The 20,743-nt window shown below is 32.3% G+C and overlaps 1 long non-coding RNA gene across 1 annotated transcript in view; it reads right to left on the reverse strand.

Annotated features, from left to right (window-relative positions):
• Positions 1-326: 326 nt before the first annotated feature.
• The window catches only part of LOC146997809 (uncharacterized), a 46,519-nt gene continuing 26,102 nt past the window's right edge, over positions 327-20,743 (reverse strand). Inside the window, exon 2 of the long non-coding RNA XR_015040540.1 lies at positions 327-587. This is a non-coding gene — a long non-coding RNA (uncharacterized LOC146997809). The remainder of the gene's footprint in view (positions 588-20,743) is intronic.

Genomic DNA, 20,743 nt, shown 5'->3' on the forward strand with positions numbered 1-20,743 from the left:
TATACCAGTTTTGAAAGTACCAGTACCTCTTTACAATTTGCTTCAAACTAAGCGATGGGCAATAAAGTCACATAACTTACTCAAAAAAATTGGGACACATTTTGCAAGTGAGAATTAAACTCAACTTTCATTGCATGCAGGAATCTCCCTTGACAAGTTGCATATAGCAAGTGGAACTAGGAGCGTAAAGTTTTTTTTTTTCTTTCAAATTTCATTTTTTTTTAAAATCAGGGAACGATAAAACAATAATTTCACAAAGAACTAGTAATGATAAATAATCTATTCAAAGGAAAACGAGAAAAATCCACAAAACATATTTCCAGACAGATAACAAAATTTATTTTATTTTATTTATTTATTTACTGTTTGCAGTTCTTGTCATACAGAAAATTCATTTGTCCAAATGTTGAACTCAGCCCATGGTTAGAAGTTACCGAAGAACTTGTTAATATTTGCACCCACTTCACTACGTGTAATATAAATATGAGCCAATTATTTCTAAAGCATCTTCTGTAAAGGGCGTTACATGTCACTTGCATCATGAAAGGCGTTAGTAGTACATTAGTCATCACTCGTTTTCTCTCATTCTAAAAAAAAAAAAAAAAAGTTTAGATTCACTCTCTCCACTTAACCTTATCTATTGAAGGTTTTCATTCAGTCGGTGCTCACAAATCTTCACACTTTTAAAATTCACTTTAAAATCTGAAATCATCCCTTTCTGTAAATAACCTACATCTAAACTGAAAATTTTAGTATCACGTTACAACTGAGCATAATCATAAATAATACCTACCTTCCTTATACAAGACGTAAATGAAAAAAAAAAAAAAAAAAAAAAAAATCTGAAAGGTATAAGATTTTAAATTACGTACAAAGGGGCGCTCTTTTAACGTTTTGTATGTTATCTTTATATATTAAACATTATGTTCTACGTACTTAAACCATAAAATAACATTCAACAGCAATATCACAATATATTTAAAAGAGCATATCTTTAGAATTTCCTATACACAGTCTCGCGCTGGAGATAATTTTACTTTTCCCGTAGGGTGTTGACATTGCTTGCTTTGAAACCTTTCAGTTTTTTATTCAAGAACTTGTTGAAGGGTTACAAAATATGAACTCGATAATAAAACAAATTTCAAATTCAAATTAGGGCTTCCACGTGCCCATATTCTATGGAAGATTACCTTATTCAAATTTTGGTGGTCTAGGTACCGTTGTTTTATCACAGTGCGAGAAACATACATGCATTCATGCAAATTCTTCATTATTTAATTTCTTTAAATAGAATACAGGTCGATAATATTTGGTGGCAACAATTTGAAAAGTAACTAGCCATTTTTAGTTTTCATCGCAAAATACCAAAACGAAATTAATAGTCTTACAGGGCAAATTTCCCCTTTGAACTAATAAAAGGGGTTCTGTCACATGACAAATAACTGTATGGAGATTTATAATTTTTAAAGAGAGAATGTCTTCCCTGAATTTTAATCCAACAGATTTTCTCTTGGTAGCTGGACATAACACCAGAAATACACTTTATGGGGGAATACGATAATGCCATACAAATGAAAGTTAAAGTACACGATTCTCAATTTTGTTATATCTTTAATAAAAAAAATCTGATGTGTACACCACATGACTTCCTTGTACGGAATATTAAATTATACGCATTTTTTATTGCATTTCATTTAACTTATTAGATTGAATTAAACCTACTTCGCCGACAGCGCATAAACCACAATAGAATAAATGCATTCTTTAAAATTCACTTTGTTTACCATAGCGACACTCTGGCGCTAGGCTTACTTAACAGTAATATATTTTGTTCATATTATAACTCAGAATGCACAAAATTTATATCATTTAAAGAATTATTTAATCGTTGCCGCATGTTCTATTCAAATACTATAACAAAGCTAGAACGATGTATAAAAGAAATTAAGCAAACAAAACGAAAAAGAAACAGTTTTTCACAGACGATTGAGTATTTCTCATTCAATTAATTCAGTTTTCACTTCGCGACAAGGAAAAATACATAAAAACTCAAAATATCTGTATTAAAAATTACGAAGTAAATCTTAAATACTTATTTCCTCGAAAAAATTCCAGAAAAGATTAAGCATGATTTAATTCGCAATAATAAATGAAGGCGTTATTTTTGTGTTGTGAAGCTTAGTCTCTCTAGATTGACAACAAATCTACAATTCTGCCGTTTCAAATGTAAACAAATATGTCCGCCATGTTATTTAAAACTTAACCGCACTTAAACAGCTTTTAAATTGTTGATAATTGTACAAACATTGCTTCCAGAATTACAAAAGGCATAAAAACTTTAACCGGAAGATAAAAACAACATAATTCAATCATTTTTAAATAAAAAAATGTACAATTTACAAACATATAAGAGTAAAGAAACTGAGATCACGGAGCCGGGTAACAGAGTGGATATATTTATAAATATATTTATATACGTTTGGCGCGGCCGATTGAAACCAAAATACGAGGTGCACATCTACATGTTATAATAGTCTTATATACAAAACTTTAACGTTCTGAGGCTACTCGTTTTTGAGTTATGCGAGATACGTACGTACGCACGCACGTACGTACATACGTTCGTACAGACGTACGTACACGAAAAATTCTCTTCAGAATTCATTTTAAAGCAGTTTTTAGGTTTTTTGGAGGAAAAGAGTCCTTTATTCTGTCCTTACGTATAGATATCACGCAAAAACATCGTTAAATTGCATTCGAAAGCGGTCAAAGTGGATATTTTCGTTGAAATATGCTGCCTGAAGCTTTTCGCGATTACAATACTTCCTTTTTACTTCGTTCAAGGAAGTAAAAATAATTTTTCTGCTCAACGATTGGTATCATTCAACGACAATATTCAGAGATTTCAGAGTATGTGGGTTGTTCAAACATATATTCGTACATAGAAATCCTGTCATTAAATTAAACCATTGATGAGAAATCTGGTGATCGAAAAGATCTAGTGCTCTATCAAACCTAGGCTTAGCTTTTTACTCTTTGTTGCCATTGCGCTGATTAAAAGTCTGAATCGTATAGAAGGTTATTCTTTCTGGCACTGAGCCAAGTCATTTTACGAACTATTGCATGATGAATGTACGTGGTAAACGTGTTCTTCAGTCACATTGCCGAACGATTTATAAAGTTTTTGTTTACTGATGAACTAGCTTTAAGACTGGGAATTTGAGAATTTTAATGATCGTCCTAGTATAAAAGAAGAATTTTCATTTTTGCATTATTTTTAACTAGGATAAAAACCATGCCTGACAGAATTTCTCTTAATTCAAACAGTACTTAACTAGAACAATGGAGACAAGCAATACTGAGTATGTGAGAATCATTTAACTGTAATAAGTAAATAAATTTAAAAAAAAAAAAAAAATTGAAACCTTTCAGATTTTATATTACGCCCAAAGGGGCTTTTTTTTTTTTAACGTTTTGTGTGTAACCTTTACTTATTGAATATCATGTTCTTCGCACTTAAACCATAAAATTCGATTGAACAGCAATATCGCAAAATAATTAAAAGAACATATCATTAGAATTTCCGATACAGAGTCTCGCGCGCTGGAAATAGTTTTTTTATCCGTACAGTGCTGCCATTGCTTGCTTTGAAATCGCTGAGTTTGCTAATCAAAAATTCTTTAATGTTTGACAAAATATGAAATAGATAATAAAAAAATTCCAAATTCCAAATTTGGTCTTCCAGATGCCCATATTCGAATGGAGGACTACGTTGAACAAAATTTGATGCCTCTAGGTACCGTTGCTTTTTCAAAGTGAGAGAAATATACATTACATTTATGGAGATTTTTCATTATTAAATTTCTTTAAATATAATGCATATTTGCTGGTAACAATTTGTAAAGTGAACCGACATTTATAGTGAACCGACGCAAAATGCCAAAAAGAAAGTAACAGCCCTTCTGGGCAAATTGCCCCTTTGGGCTAATAAGCCAGCATTTTCCGACCTATATATGCATAGATAACGGATGTTTTCCATTCAAAAATTCGTTAGTGAGTTTTCAGATAAATAAGCACGAATAATGGTTTCTCCCAAAACAAGTTTTTACTATGATGTCTGTCTGTTTGTGACGATATTTTCGCCCACGATTACTCTTATATCAAACATCCAGAAATTTATGTTTTCCATATGAATTTTTCTGCATTTATATAAAGGGTTGTTTAGATTTAGAGAAAATTAGACAAGCGGGAAATAATACTTCATTTTGAGCGTAACAATCTTACATAGCAGTTCTTAATGGAACGTTGAAGAACATAATCACAAGAAGAACAGTATCATGAGTGGTATTGTATTTGAAGCCCATGAAAGTTTTGAGGAAATCAACATAACACATTGTTGCACGTTTATAAACCGTGACATATTGTTGCAGCTTATAAGAGTACTGTTTATTGATTTCTAAATATTGCGAGGATATACTTGCAGATCAAAACGAATTTAGATTTGATGATATTATAGAAATATCGCAGGAAAAAATTAAATTACGGTAATCGTTTCAAAGTATTTCTTTTAACTATTTTATAAATATTAATTATCTTTAATCTTTTTAGACAAATTAAGTTATATATTATTCACCTGCCAAATAAGATATAATTTTTAATAAAAAATAATTGCACCTTGTAGAGACATTAGGTATCTTTTAGAAGCAGGCAAGATGAGAAATTAGCAACCACCTTCGCCGGGAATCGAACCACGGATCTCTAGAATACCGGGCCAGCGTGCAGAACCACTACACCACGAAGGCTCGCCAACAAGGTGGGAGAAATACCTTATAACCTAATAAAATACAGTCCAAAATTACTTATTACAGATCTTTCTATTTATTGGAACAGTAAATTAGATTTTGTTACAGACGATCAACCAGGAGCGACACTTTACTTACAGCTCGTTGCTTTTTAAAAGAGGGAACTGGCAGGAGGTCATGTGCTGGCCACATAAATATTTTTTTTTTTTTTTGAAATCTGTTTCATTCTTTGGATGTAAAACGTACTTTTTAATGGGAAAAGTGATTTCGGTATATTACATATCAAAATGCTCATGAAATTTAACTAAACAATGACTTTCATGTGCAACTTTCACGCTCTTCGGAAGACAGCGTGAAGTAACTGCTAATAAGAATAAGAATGAGTTAAGAGGATTCAAAAGTCTACTCATTACCTTAGTAGAAACTCTTCTCAGTGCAACCAGCAATAGATACGCGAAATCGATAGCTTTCCCAATTAGCACAGCTGAAAAAAGGGACGTTGAAAAAAAACAATAAAATTTCCAGTAGGGCGAAATATCAACGCATAAGCTGTGAATGTCCGCAGGTGAGACCAAGGACGTGAGTCTGAGATTTGCAATCTACAGCTCCATCGACTTGGCCTGCAATAAAGCCATGATGCCAGCGCATCTGATAATGCACTTTAGGGATTTATGAAAGCAGAGATAAAATCGATATTCGAACAACGATTAGCAAAAAAGGTAGCTTTTCAACATTTCAGACAGTCGCCCACGATATGCTGTTACGGATGAGCAACCGAACGTGGAGGCGCATAACACTATATTATGAATATGGACAAATCACATAGAGGTTTTGTACCCAGAGATTTCATGTACCTCCTAATAAAGTTTTATAATTATGGAATATCTTTAACCCCCTCCTTCAGAAGCCGTGAACCTTCACACTTTCCAATATTCCCACAACATATCTTGCAACTATTATTTTAATATCATAAAACTGAATGACTGCAGTGAAAAAGGTCAGAAAAATATCATCAAGCAAAGATTGATTATGACATAATTTATTTCATTCATTAAATAATTTACTTATTAATATTGACGCAATTATAATATATATTTTAACTGAAACGTACAGGTTTCGAACATGGTATTCTCCAAACATTCATTGACCAGCATCTTTAATTTTTTTTTTTTTTTTTTGCTCGGACTTATTGTAGTTTCAGCATTTGTATGGTTTTTCTCCCTTTTCTAAACGATAAAATAATATATTCGATAAGGCTCTACAACAACAATTTCACTGTCTGTATAAATTAGATAAAATTTTAGACTGTTCTTTAGACAATCCCTGAAAAAAAGTTTATTCCTTTTTTGTTTGTATTTGCGGTGTCTGGTTTCTAAGTGACACAATAGTAAGGAAAGTTTTCTATTTCCGTTTGATAAAAATCCACCATATATTACACAAAGATTAAGACTGCTCCCTTCTCTTGTGAAGGAAAAGTCGTGTATAAAGTATTCGTCAAAATGCTTTCGTATCTTCTGAAAAAGACTATTTGGAAGCCTTTTACCTATTGTTCGACCATTTTCTTATTAGACTAGCAACTTCAACCCAGCTCTCAGTTTATAGATCTGCCGATTCTAGGAAGTATACAGATGCTAACAGATATACTCGTTGGCCCGAAACTTATCCATTGAAGGATATACGGGAAGAGATCGTCGTCACTGCTCTTTATGCAAGCTGGGGAAAACCACGAAAACGCCCATGCAGCCAGCCCGTTCGCGGGATTCAAACCTCGGACCGAACTACCAGTGTTCAGCGACTGTACCGCTCAGCCGCATGAACAGGAAGGAATTGATACTTTATTGGAATAAATAACATTTCACACTTGAATTCAAACAGTTATATATAGACCGAGGATGCGCTGAACAAATCTAAGGCAAATTCTTCTTAGTGTTCGAGGAATATCACATATCCCCAAAATCACTCACACTATGAAGTAGTCGCAAGACTCTCATGTGGCTGCTTGAACTGATTAATACTTGACAGCAACACAAAGCAAAATCGATATTTATAAGGTTGGCCAGGCAGTTTAGGAAGCTTCGAGAAAACTCTCCCCAATGGCCTCAATGATGTGTTTTTCGGAAACTTCTAGAATGTCACCAGGTCAACGAAAAATCGGCAAATGCCTCAAATGTCGAGAAGATCCGCAAGTAGTATTTATAGGAAGTTCAAGTAACTTCGAGAGAGAGAGTGCTTAGGAGTCCTTAGTGACGCGGTTCTGCCTTCTGCCTATTTCGTTCTTGAATCTATTACGCTCGGCTCATTCTACACGACTTTTGATAATCGCCAGCTAAGTAAAATTAAGGGCCAATTACGTTAGATATTTGTGTCTAGCTTCGGCTAAGTCTATTTTAGTTAGTACTAGCTGTACCCGCCCGGCGTTGCCCGTGCATTTAAAAATTGCAGATAAGTGAATAGCGCAGGAATAGTAGTGTAGGACATGTAGACTGTCTCTCTCTCTTCCCCCCCCACAAGCTACAAAAAAGAAATGAATTGTAATTAATCGATTTAATGTATCGTCAAAACAGCAAACTAACGCTAGAATAAAGAAATCAATTGTTACAATCGAACGTTATTTGAAAACAAATAATAATATCAGTGAGTCAAAAAAACCGTGATTAATTAATTATAAATAATTTTTTTAAAATTTTTCTAATTCAAAAATCGAAAATCGGGCTTCGAGGTCTGGTGGCCAGCCCCTTTGTGCTTCCGTATAAAAAATTCCAGGTCCCTGCGTGCGATAGATTTGGCTGGAGAGCTCGGTCAGACAGACAGACAGACACATTACACTTGCTTTTATTATTATAGATTAGTTTAGTTTCTTATTTTCTAATTCCGATTTAAAAGCCCGAATGGAGGCTTTCCTGTAAACCCGAGAAGGAGCCATCTGTTATCATTTCTGTGAGTGAATAAAAGGGTATTTTAACCCTTCTCGAGTCTACATTGTTAGTGCTTGAACTCAGCGATAATTCGCTACACAGTTCACTAGGTTCCTTTATATTTTATTACAGACAGGCAGCGAGAGACATTATAAGGGTTCCCCCTTAAATTCAGCTATATTTACAAGTCAAACGCCAATCGATTGAGAATTATAAAATCTGCAAATTATTACACAAAATAAACACATACAAGTGTCATAAGAGTCACAATTGATTCAGCAAAAATACATCATAGAATTATTACAAAATCTGTATTCAATAGATATGTAAATAAATATAAACAATATAAAATGGTACAAAAATACATAAAACATAAATTACAAAAAAATAAAGACAAATATTTACAAACATTTTGATTTCTCCAAATGATTCCAATGAGTTATTAGTAAAGACTTTATCCTTTAGCGGGGATAAAAGGATTTACACCATAAAAATTTAAAAATTTTCTGTTTCTGATCTGGTTTAATTTGTTTTACAAAAAACCTGAGATAGACATATATAAAATTAATCCATGAATATTTACTAATCCTACATTCTTTCTAAATTCAATTCATTATTTCTTTGAAGTTAACTTGTAGAAACCGTTTGCTATTATTTCGATTACATAAAGAATATATCTTTGAGTATAAATTCATTACAGGGCTCTAAACAATTTTGTATCTTAAGTAAAAACTACAAATATATAAGAAATGTTTGAGTTCAGTGCTTTAACATTTCATAAACACATTTCGTCATCCTTCCAATTACGTCATCTGTGTTCTAAAAATAAAAAATTCAGTGTTTCAAAAAATTGCTTACCCAGGTCAATTTTATCTTAATTAGATAAACACTATCGAGACAAGTCACTTTCTCCCTTTTTATTTTTGAGATAGTTATTATTGCCGACGAAGCAGCTACTGATAAATATCTTAAAGCCACATTTTGGTAAATATGTTTCTCAAACTATTTATCTCCTGGATGTTATTCAACAGATGCAAATGAGATGCTCGATTTGATTTTAGGGAGATAAAATACTGCGTTTTCCCTCTGAAATTACTAAGACAGTAGTTTATGACAGCTTCATTAGCATTGCCAATTAGGAAGTTAATTATAGCAGAATATCTGTATGATATGGATACAAAACAAAAGGACCATAAAGCATTTTTCATAGACTATCAGTGAATTAATCCAGTTAAAGAATTAAGTAATGTTATGCAAAGATTTTCTCTCCAATTTCCTGTTTTGAATAGAGATAATGAAGTCTGAATATGGATTTCAATTCTATAGCAATATATAACAATCACTCGTCTCCAAGAAATCCTTTAAAGTCTCCCAAAAAATATAGACTTATTTGCTTAAAAATTTCTTCGTTTAGTAAATTTCTGTTGCAGAAAAAATAAATGCTAAAAAATGTAACAGAAATTTTCTTAACTTTTTAACTTTTTTTTTGTTACTGCATGCATATTTAGCAATTTTTATTTAATATTACGTACGGTAAACTCTCACTAAGATAAACATCTATTGTTTCAGATTATTTTAGTTTTTTATAGAAGTGGTTGTTTTAATAAAGATTACGATTGATTATTGCTGCTGTGAAATACTGGTCACATTCAGAAGTGCCATCTTAGAGAGGTGGTGGTTACGAAAGGGTTCACTGTATAGCATATGTTTTTGCACTGTGATGCGGAAATTTTAAACAGGAAATTTAGGGAAAAAATTTTAACTTTAATATTATATTGCATCCACGTGTTTACATTGACAGTATGTTTGTCCTGCAGGCCATCGTTAACAGCACACATACATCACCAATAATAACAGAAATCTAGCAATATCTACGAAGACTGGAGAAACTCCACATCACTCTCCATTGGACAAGAGTATATGTAGAAGACAATGGCAACGAAATCCTCGACAAACTCCCAAATTAAGCTGTCGATAACAACAACATCGACATTCAAGATATTCTACTAACGCGCTATTATCTCAAGCCTCAAGTCAAAAGCCTACACGCTGCAAAAAAGAATAGAACACACTAGAATAATACAAATGTACACATTACCACATACCAAAAGTAAGTATGCATAGAAAGATCTGAATTCTACAATTAGAGCGTTACATCAACGAACGTGGATTGTTCCCGACTTATTTTTACAAATCTAGGATTTCATACACTGACTTTGCATATGTGGTGAGCAAGGAGCCCCGAAGCACTACTTAACAAGAAGAGTTAGGTTGCAAAACAATACACAGAGGTACAACAGGCATCTATGTGTTTACTAAGCAATAAATGATATACTAATGAATACTAATAATATACTAATGAATAATATGCTTCTTGCTTAATTTATGGTAAATAGACGGTGTTCCCATCCTCCATCAACAGTCAACTCTTCATGAAAGCAAATATTTTATACACCTCATCACATTGTAAACCATTAAAATTCTAACATTAATAAGTAATATATTACTTTAGAAATAATTTTATATAGAAATCAAAAGATTTTAAAAATTTTAAATAACAACAGTACTGTAAAAATTTTATGCATGAGAAGATGGAAAAAAAGTATAAAACTAATATATGCATTATTTATAATTCTTATAAAGTACAAATATTTTAATTCAGAAAGAAATAATTAGGTACATTAATAAATTATACATATATAAAATACATTGAAATAATAGGGTAAAATGTTTTATAATTTTACCCTATTATTTCAATGTATTTTAAATATGTTTCAAGTTCTATAGATTATTAATATTTCTTTGGGTCAATTTTTGTATCTAATTACTAACGCACACCACTTGGTTATATTACTTACAAGTCTCTCAAAGTCATTGACTGGAATTAGATGATTTTAGAATGATATTACAGCCTCAGTTAAATCTACGTTATTACTTTCATCTTTAACAAATCCTTCTCCAGGGGATGTCTGGCCATTGTGGCCTTTGGAGCAATGAATTTTGAACTTCCTTGCAAAAAGAGGTGCCAGCTTACTACAGCATCCTAATACAGCCATTTCTGATTAGAGGATTAAGCTGTTTTTGAGTCTTGCGAGATCTTCTGACTCATACAGCAGTAAAAAGTTGGAGAATGTTAAGTCTTTCTCTTATTCTCGATAGTCCAAGATGTAATGCAGTTGCGGCTTTCTGTCTGTCTACAGGATATGACTGCCTTGTGGCCCAATTATACTGCATAGGCATTTTAAGCGATCCTCTTTGCCCACTTTGTGATTCTGGAGAAGAAATGGACAGGGATCATCTGCTCGGATCTGGGGCTGTTCGTGGTCTTGCAGAAGAATTGAGATACTGGAAGGTAAGAAGTTCTTTAGGCAATGACTATGGTCCTTTTGTTCTTAGGTCTATTATTTGTTACCACTGTTTATAAGATTTTAGTTCTTTGAAACATTTTGCCTAGCCATTGGGAAAAGAAAACTTTAATCTTTAAATTGACTTTCTATTTCAGTATCAGTTAAAATATTTTCAACTAGACTGAAATCTAACAACTGCAGTTTTTAAACATCGCTTTATATCCTCTGCAAGTTTTTAAATAATTCAGAAGAAAACTATTTTTGTACTGCTTGTGCTTGATGTCATGATGCATAAGCGTCCTGAAAGATGTAAATATTGTTTTAAAATGTGTTAATAGTTAAAGGAAGCATTTTCCCTCAAGTACATTAACTACATTGGGCAACCTTCATTTTTTCTCCTACAATGTGAAATCGACTCACCCAATGAGATAAATCCCCTATTGTTATTACATATTTTAATTTGGCTGTAGTTCAATATGATATAATTATCTCATTATGAGGGTGTCGTTCAAATGTTACTTCTCTGTTGGATGTCAAATAATGTTTCATTCATTGCAGCTACACTCCATAGAACATAATCATGTACTCACTGTAGTCGCTCAACTCACTGTTTCCTTAATGTAAAGTTTCTTCACGGATTTATCGGCTCTTTAGACATTTCTATTCAGATTCCAATTTATATTTCACATGGAAACATTAACTGAACTGCTTATCTGCCTCTTATACTTCAATTTTTCATAGCTATCAAAATGATCTTTCAAACACCAACGAATAATTTCGTATCCTAATTTACCTTGACTTTTCTTTTCTCTGACGATCTTCAAATTTATATTGAAATTGAAATTGTTGATACCTTTACTAATTGCCTAATGATTACAGTCAGATTTTATAGCAGTTTGACGTCAAGAGTCAAGATTTTAAGCAAATTAATTTTAGACTAACTTTAAACTAAGACAAGAAAAATTAAAAACTGGAATATTGATTTCTCAGTGTTACGTACTTTATAGTAAGTAACAATCATCCGTTTATAGACAGAATTTGGCCGAACATCAGTATTGTGAACTGAAAAAGCAGTTTTAATTTTTAATGATTAATTCGAAATTTTATGAGCCATTTTTTCTTTTATAACTGTCCAAATAATAATGCCATTTTAAAAAGGTAAAGTGTTCTGAATTGTATATAAAATTATTTTTTAGAATTGATTTGCAATCTAGTAACAAATCTGAAAGTGAAGTTAACTTAGAAAATATAATTTTATGCTCTTAAGGGGCGTGGCAAAACTTCCGTACCGATTTGTATATTCTGGTAAAGACCGATGGAAAAGTAGAAGATACAGAGAAAAGAATTAATATAAAAAGAACATGCTAGATAAAATAGACTTTATGTAAAGGATACTGAAACAGAAAAATTTATGCATATTTAGTTTGTAAAAAATGTGCCCAAATAAAAAAAAGAAGGAAAAGTACAAAAAATACATGTAACTCTATTAAATTTTGTTAGCTTATAGAATTCCCTTGAGCCATATTCATTTTTGTGATGATCGTCTTCAGCTTTCGGTTTCTTTTTTTTTTTTCCTTTTAAAGATTGCTGCTTCCTGACAAACCTTTTTTTTTTTAAGTTATTGTTTCAGCTCTGTAAGCAAGGACCTTTTTTGTTGCTTCAAAGTACTTTACATTTATTATAGCTTGAATTGTAAACAGACTTGATTTTGGAAGACAAGAATGCTTACGGGAGTATTATTCACATAAATCAAGCATAATAATTTTAAAGGAAACATACTAATAAACTGCAATTAAAGCTTAAAAGTAATCGATTCGTAAAAGCAACTTTAAATAAAGGGCGTGTCTGTATTAATTTACATCTTATTACTTTAATTTAGCACCTTTCTGTTGCCCCAAACCCAAACATATGTATGTTTCTAGAATCCACAAAATTTATTCTATTTCTTAAAAAGAAAGCCGGAAAAAGTCTTTTGAAAGGTGAATTGGGTCATACTTTCTTTAGCGATAAAATTTTGATCTTTTTCAATCAATTAGACTTTCTCTCTAATGTCAACTTTCAGAACAACTGCCGATGAAAAAAAAAATATATATATAGTAGCCAGTAAATAGCCTAGTATTCATTGTAAATCTTCTTAGTCATATTATGTTGTTTCAAACACAATTTGTAATTTGAAGTCTCTTAGCTGCATCGATGAAGAAATTCTATGTTCTAGGAAAAAGTCTTAAACCCAGAATTTGGTAAATAAAAAAGCTTAATAATGAAATTTTCTTACCTTTCATATCAAACCATTTTCTTACCATTTGCTAACAAAATAATACCAACTCACAGTGAGATATTGCATCAAAAAAGAATTTACCAGATCTGTTCTTTATGTAAAATATTTAAAACTTATCAAAACCTGGCTGCCACCTAGCTAACGATTCGGGATCGGCTTTTATTTGAAAGAAAAAGGTGTACATTGCTATTACTCTGAGTCATTTTATTGCTATTAAAACATCAACTTACCAAATTCTAGGGAATATCTTACCAGATACCTTCACAATTCAGATCACTTTTTGAATCTCGTTTTTCATAAGTTTTATACGAACTTAGAATAAGCAAATTATAATACAGACGAACCTCGTGATAACGAACTTCAAGGAACCGAAAATTTGGTTCGATATATCCGATACGTAAGGGAAATGGATTATCTCACCTAAAAAGAAGGATGAACCACAGTAGAGCATTTATAATCCAATAAAACTAGCTAATAAAGATAGAACGCTTGCATTCCCTTGAAGACAAATCACTTACATAACCTCAAGCTCATAATCTATTCAGTACTTTCCGGTTTTCTAAATAGCAAAAATTTCAAAATTTTCATTACATCAGCCTTTCCAGAATCATGGCATCAGCCTTGAACAGACGTCAACTCAACTCAACTCGCTTTATTTGCCGCGATTAACCTGCGAGTTTAGTTTGTATATAGTTGCTTCTGAAAACCCATTCAAGTTCTTTAGCTTAATGGCTTCGGAACTTTGAAAAACCCATTCAAAGTTAGTTGACTTAGTGGCCACGTACACGATCTGGTGTTCTGAATATGCTTATTGTGCGTCCTTGTTCTTCAAGAAGTGGGTGTTACACCTGCATAGCCATTTATTTAAAGCACAGAGAACGGTAAAGATGATGATACAGTAATAACGTAAAAATGTTTCCTTTGAAAATTTTCCATTAAAATTTTCGAAAATTGCGAAAAATACATATTCAATTTTCATGTATTGAAAACTCTCTGCAGCCATATAAAATAACATTAAATGCTCTGAAAATTGGATGGGGCCAAAAAGTTCATTTGTTATAAACCAGGTTCGCTATACCGGAGGTGGATTTATAAGATAAATTCTCCCACCGTTCCACATGCCTTCCTGGTGTAGTTGGAAGCACATTCGACGCGTATTCGAAAGATACAGAGTTCGAGAACCGGCGAAGGCACTGCACATTTTTCACGTCTCCTGCTTCTAAATAACCTAATGAATCTACAAGTAGCCCCCGAACTAAAAGGTGGAGAATGATAATTCGTCTTCAACAGGATTTGGCGACTGGGTCTCCTAATCTTCAATCGCCCTTTAAATGATGGAATATATAAGGTATGTTCTCCCTTCTTTCCGCATGCCTTCGTAGTGTAATTGGAAGCATACTTGACGCGTATTCGAGAGGTCTGGGGGTTCGAGTCCTGGCGAGGACACTGCTTCAAAATAACCGGATGACTCTATATATCAGTATTCTGTTTTTAGCTGTATCCGCGTGAAGTATTTATTCATCAGTCTCTTTCGTTCATCCAAATACCTCTTTGAATATCTTATTTTGCTAGTAATTATACGCTGTATTCTTTGCCTTGTAGCGCGATCAATTATTTTGACTATTAATTAATTATTTAGTTTTGAATTCATTGAATTCATTCTTCTTTTTTAATACTTTGACATTGCTGGAATTAGAGTAGCCTTTTAGTTTACGAAGAAAGTAAAAAAAAAAAAAAAAAAAAAAAAAAAAAAATCTAGTGCAAGAGCTATATTTGAAATCTACACTTCTTTCAAACTGTCTGACATGGCCCACCAGCGGCCGATCGGTAACGTCGCTGAACACTGGTAGTTCGGTCCGAGGTTCGAATCCCGCGAACGGGCTGGCTGCATGGGTGTTTTCGTGGTTTTCCCCATGTGCAACGTGTATACGAGCCAGTTTCCCTAAGAAAGCCCTCCACGAAGGCATCCCTACCCTTAGGCAGATAGCCCTAGTGTGCTTTGCCATAATTAAATACACATACACACCGTTGATCGCATTTCGACTATAGTACCCGTAATACAGCACCGGAGTTTTTACTTCCTGGCCAAGCCATAAGAATTAAAGGTCCGCACTTTGAAAAGGAATCATGCGAATTCATAAAATTCAGGAATATAAAAGATCACTGTAAATGCCTGTTATTGCTAAGTTCAGGGAATATAAAAGTCATTGGTAAACGAGACACTTACAACAGGGGTGACATTTAAGAAAACCACCCGCTTTCGTTATCATCAACTCCAGTTCCTTTTCTCCATCCGTCTCTCGTATGCGATTTCCTTTTTGCAGTAATAATTCTGACCTTTATACTTTACCCTCATATCTGTTCATACCTAATGCGGTATTCAATATCGGACGCGGCATTCTGTGATTCTAACCTGAAATAATGTACTTGATACTAAACGATCAGTTGTCGGTGTTGTATCAAATGCGAAATTACTTAAAAAAATTTCAAGTTCAGATTGATTTTACTTTTAAAAATGTACTCAATGAATTTTAAGGGTGGCAAATACGTATCACTCTTCTTTAAATGTTCTGTTATAACCATAATATTTTCGTTTTGTAACTTTTCTGCAAAATACTCTCCTTATTGAAGAAGAGATATCCATTTCAGATTTCTTTGAAATGTAGAACTTTTCTATAAAACCGACTTCAGTTTAAGATTGAATTTTGTTTATATTATTTAATCATAAAACGAGCGGAATAAAATTAACTAATCTATAATCTTTTTTTGTGCAGCTTTTCTATTTTGCATAGACAAATATACATATATTTGAAAAAACATAGCATCTAATAGCAAAAAAATAGCAGAAACATAGGCATTGTTCCTTGAAAATTTAAAAATATACATTAAAAATGCATATAAATTTCCTTATCCTAAAGAGACATCTTTTTTAAGTGTAAGATTTACAAAAGAAATACCCAATATCTTTGCGGCTAAAGCGCAAGGGAATAACTCAAATTATTGTTGACCTTTTTTTCTGCAAAATAAACGAAGAAGCAAGAAAAATGAAAGACAGAAATTAAATGGAGCAAAAATGATTTTATAAGCGGATTTCAATCCCAATAGTTATCTTTCACTTTTAAACAAGGCCCACCAGCGGCCGAGCGGTAAAGTCGCTGAACACTGGTAGTTCGGTCCGAGGTTCGAATCCCGCGAACGAGCTGGCTGCATGGGCGTTTTCGTGGTTTTCCCCATGTGTAACGTGTATACGAGCCAGTTTCCCTTAGAAAGTCCTCCACGAAGGCATTCCTCCTCTTAGGCAGATAGCCCTCGAGGCTTTGCCATAATCACACACACACACACACTTTTAAACAAAGAAAATGAAAAAAAAAATATTTGTACCTCCCCTCCATCTCCTCAAATCGTCAAATAATTCAGCCTGGTGAATTTTATTTAACATAAGAAGTTGAAGTGAGTAATTCTGAAGCAGTATGAGAATAAATACTTATATTATACAAATATCATGTAAGTTAATGATATGACTAATATGCTGGATATATGAACATGGAAATATTTATGTTGTCGTAAATGTAGATAAATAGTCGTTTGCATTTTACTGTATACTTGTTTTATACTCTGCTCTGTTATACGTTATGTTTTATTGCATATTTTGTGTTCTGTTATTTTGTATAGGCAAATAGCCTTCATATGTTTTGTCATGTTCAAATAAATAAATAAAATAAAAATTAAGAAAACATTATTTTGTACGTTGTGCATTGGTAATTAATTTATCATGAGCTGGTACAGTCAAACCCACTACAGTGAGCCTGTTTGGTAAATAATCCTCGCATATAACTGGCGAATTTTTTGGTCCCTTTCAATTATCTTATACACTTAATGTTATTTTGCGCGTCAATAGCGAACCTCCAAAGTACATGATAATTGGATGTTACGAACTTTATGGATATTTTCGATTGAACATTATTGTATTTTTCATAAACGTTTCCAAAAGTTTTGCGAAATTTAACTGAAAAATAACTAACCCTTAATATTGTTACGAATTTGGTATTTAAAAAGCTAATGTTTGTTCAATTATAAATTAAATGGTTTTATTTCTTGCGCAGTGCAGCGCGTGACGAATATTAAAAGAAAGCTAAGCCGGAAAATTGAAAATACAAGAGCGCGTGCATTAAATAAATAACTATCTCTTTCTGATTTCGAGAAAGTACTGGAAAATTCTACCGCGTGATTTTAAAATCTTAAAAAAGGAGGAAAACATCTCAGTTTGTAGTAGTTGCTTAGTTTGTTGTTGTTTAGAAAACTGCTCTTGTTGATTGTAGCGAATTCGCGGATTAACGTTCTTTAGCTGTTTTGAATTACGTTCTATTGGACATTTGAGTAGTTAAAAGATAACTACTGTGAGATATTGTAATACTGCATGATAATTTGAGAAAATTTAAGCATTTTTGTTGTGATAATAATAAATTTTTGTTCATTTTTCATCGGACTTGTGCATTCATTTCGTAACGAATCCGTACGCACGCAACATTATCATCCATGTTTGAATGTTAAGATCCGCATTCCTTCGATAGGAGATTAGCAGCAAACCGTTATTTTATTGTTCTTTTGTCTTTACCTCCACCTTTTTTTTTTTTTTTTTTTTTTTTTTTTTTTTTGTGCTTTAAGCAAAATGTTAATACCTAACGCTTGGAGAACTTAGAATAAACATACGTTAAGACACTACATATATTAAATTTTCTAAACGTTGTCTCTAAACGAAGCTGAAAAGAAGACTTTAGGTAATAGATATTAGATATTTATAAATAGCTCTAGAAAATCCGTAGATATGACCTACAGAAGTCTGCCAGGCTTAGGTAATATTCAGTGGAATAGAACTTTGGAAATGTCTGAGAATGTACGATATGGAAGGCCTTCAAGTGAAGGGTTTTACCAAGAAATTACCTTTCCTTTTGCTACAGGAAATAGGCACGAAGATCTGTAGAAAATAGGAAATAGGCCAGGAAAGGTGTATAGAAATCGTGAATCAGTTCATTCTTGAATGCAACTTGTAAAAGCATTCACAGTGCTTTGACGTCAGCTCAATAAATAAATTTGCAGTTCTTTTGCCTCTTTCGGAATCCAAAGTTGTGAATTTTCAACCAAGTGGTTCTGTTTTTCTTGCAATAGAATCTATTGCTTTTACTTCAAGAGGGCTGTATTTTTGTTTTTAATTTTTGTTACTTATTATCGTTTATTCATACAAATTATAGGAAAACTTATTAATACGAAATTACGTATAATTGCCACAGAACTCAAGAAGAGTGAAAACTGTTAATTTTTTTAAAATTTTACATTGGTGGATTTTTTTCATAAACTAGATGATTAAAAATTAAGGCACATAAAACTTTCAAAAATTGTGGAAATTCCGGAAGGGATATTAATGGCAAATTTTTCTAATGGATGACACTCCTATAATGTAACAAGTAACATATCCATTAAAATTTGTGACTTATGATGTTAGCTTAAAAACCATTTGGTACAAGATGGAATGAATATTTCAAAAGCGGAATGCATTTTTACGATTATTTCGTAACGCATTTTTACGAAAGAGCTGTTGATGCACTTAAAAAATGTAAAGAGACGATTCAAAATTACGTAAAGAGCAGATGAATAATTCATCCGGTTTCGTTATGAAATATAATCCCAGTTTTGAATTCTGTTCACAGTTCCATTATAGTGAATAATGGTTGAATTTCTCCACTAAAACAGAATTTGAAATAAGAGTCTTGTTTTTATTAAAATAAAAATGGATTTGAACTATATATCTGGTTTCACTTAAACAAAAGTACCCTAACAGTAAAACAGTCTCTACGGTATCCGCCGAAATTATCGTGGCTAAAGTATCGAGGACTAAAACGTCGCAGAGAAAACTACTCAACAGGAAATTATCGTGGGAGAAAAGAAAGCAAGGAGAAAGCATCTATAGTTTCAAAAAATAAAACATCTACAAAACATCGCAAAAGTGTGTTTTTAGACTTTTAACTTTACATGCATGTTTGACTAGTGAGCTGTGAGCGCCAAGAAGAAATGAATAGCATTTTTACCTTTATATTTCATATTTTTGAATAAATTAATAAATTGTATCTGAAAAAGGAAGAACGAAACTTCAGCATTCAGAATCTAAAAATATGTACAAATTAAAACTACTTGTGGCAAGTAATAGAATTTTAGACTTACGTAGTTAACGTTAAAGAATTATTATTTAATTAATATCATTTATGAACTCTACTTTTTATATTTCTTTAGTCTCAGTTTTTATAAGTTTTAGTTTTTCTTGATAAATATAATACAAAAATGTTAATGAAGAGGAAGATGAGTAACTGCATGATGTTACCTATATTAAAATTGGTTAACTAATTGTCAAATTGTCTGCGTGTTATTGTTGAGCGATGACGGCTTAATTTTTTACCACGATATAGACAATGATGTTTTAAAACTGCGAAGCTTTTTGTTTTCCCTAAAGTGTTTTGTTTTCTACTATGATGTTTTATACCCCAACGCTTTAGAACTGTGATGTTTTCTCCTTGCTTTCTTTTTTCTCATGATGATTTGTACGACGACGCTTTCTTTTGTGTTGCTCTCTCCATGGTATTTTTGTCCACAATGTTTTCGCTTTTAACCGTCTGTACACATGCCCAAGAATAATGAAGTTTAGATACAGTAGATACTGACTTCCTATTTTACCTAGGCATTTGAATACTCTCTTTATTTTAGTATTATTTCGATTGGATATTGTTCGTGCGTCATTAGACGTCACCATGGAACTTCAGCCATGTCAGTAAAATAGAAAACATTTAGTGCTTTGCAATTATCATTTAACCAATCAATTATCATGGAAAAGATGCCTCTCAAAAGACACTTATTAAACGTAAAGGTTTGAATGCATTATTTTATCTGTCAAAATACAGATATAATACATATGTACAAAAAATGTCATTTACAATAATTTGCCCTTTCAAATTTATTAATAATCATTAAAATAATTATTTTATATTATCACATAGTAGTAAATATGTCGCACAGATTTAGCTAAATTTTAAACAATAACTATACCTGGCCAAATATTGCTGCTCGCATTAAAATTAATGCTCATCACGGTAATAAACCATTATGAGATTCAAATTCAAATTATTTTATTTTAAAGTTTGATATTTAAATTTGATACCTTACGATAGTCTAACTTTTTTTAAGTTGCTTTTATATGAGTTTATAAATTAGTATTTTTTACGTACTGTATTCTCTCTCTCCTTCACAAACCTTGTGAAGTGTTTTTTTATTTAAATATTAATTCGAAATCGTTATTTATTAGAATTATATATTTAAGTGATCCAACGAAAATAATAAAAAAGGTATGTCTTATTT

Source organism: Stegodyphus dumicola, chromosome 4 (assembly GCF_044657685.1).
Source record: "Stegodyphus dumicola isolate Sdum_Otavi_A_Nest chromosome 4, ASM4465768v1".
NCBI lineage: Eukaryota > Metazoa > Arthropoda > Arachnida > Araneae > Eresidae > Stegodyphus > Stegodyphus dumicola.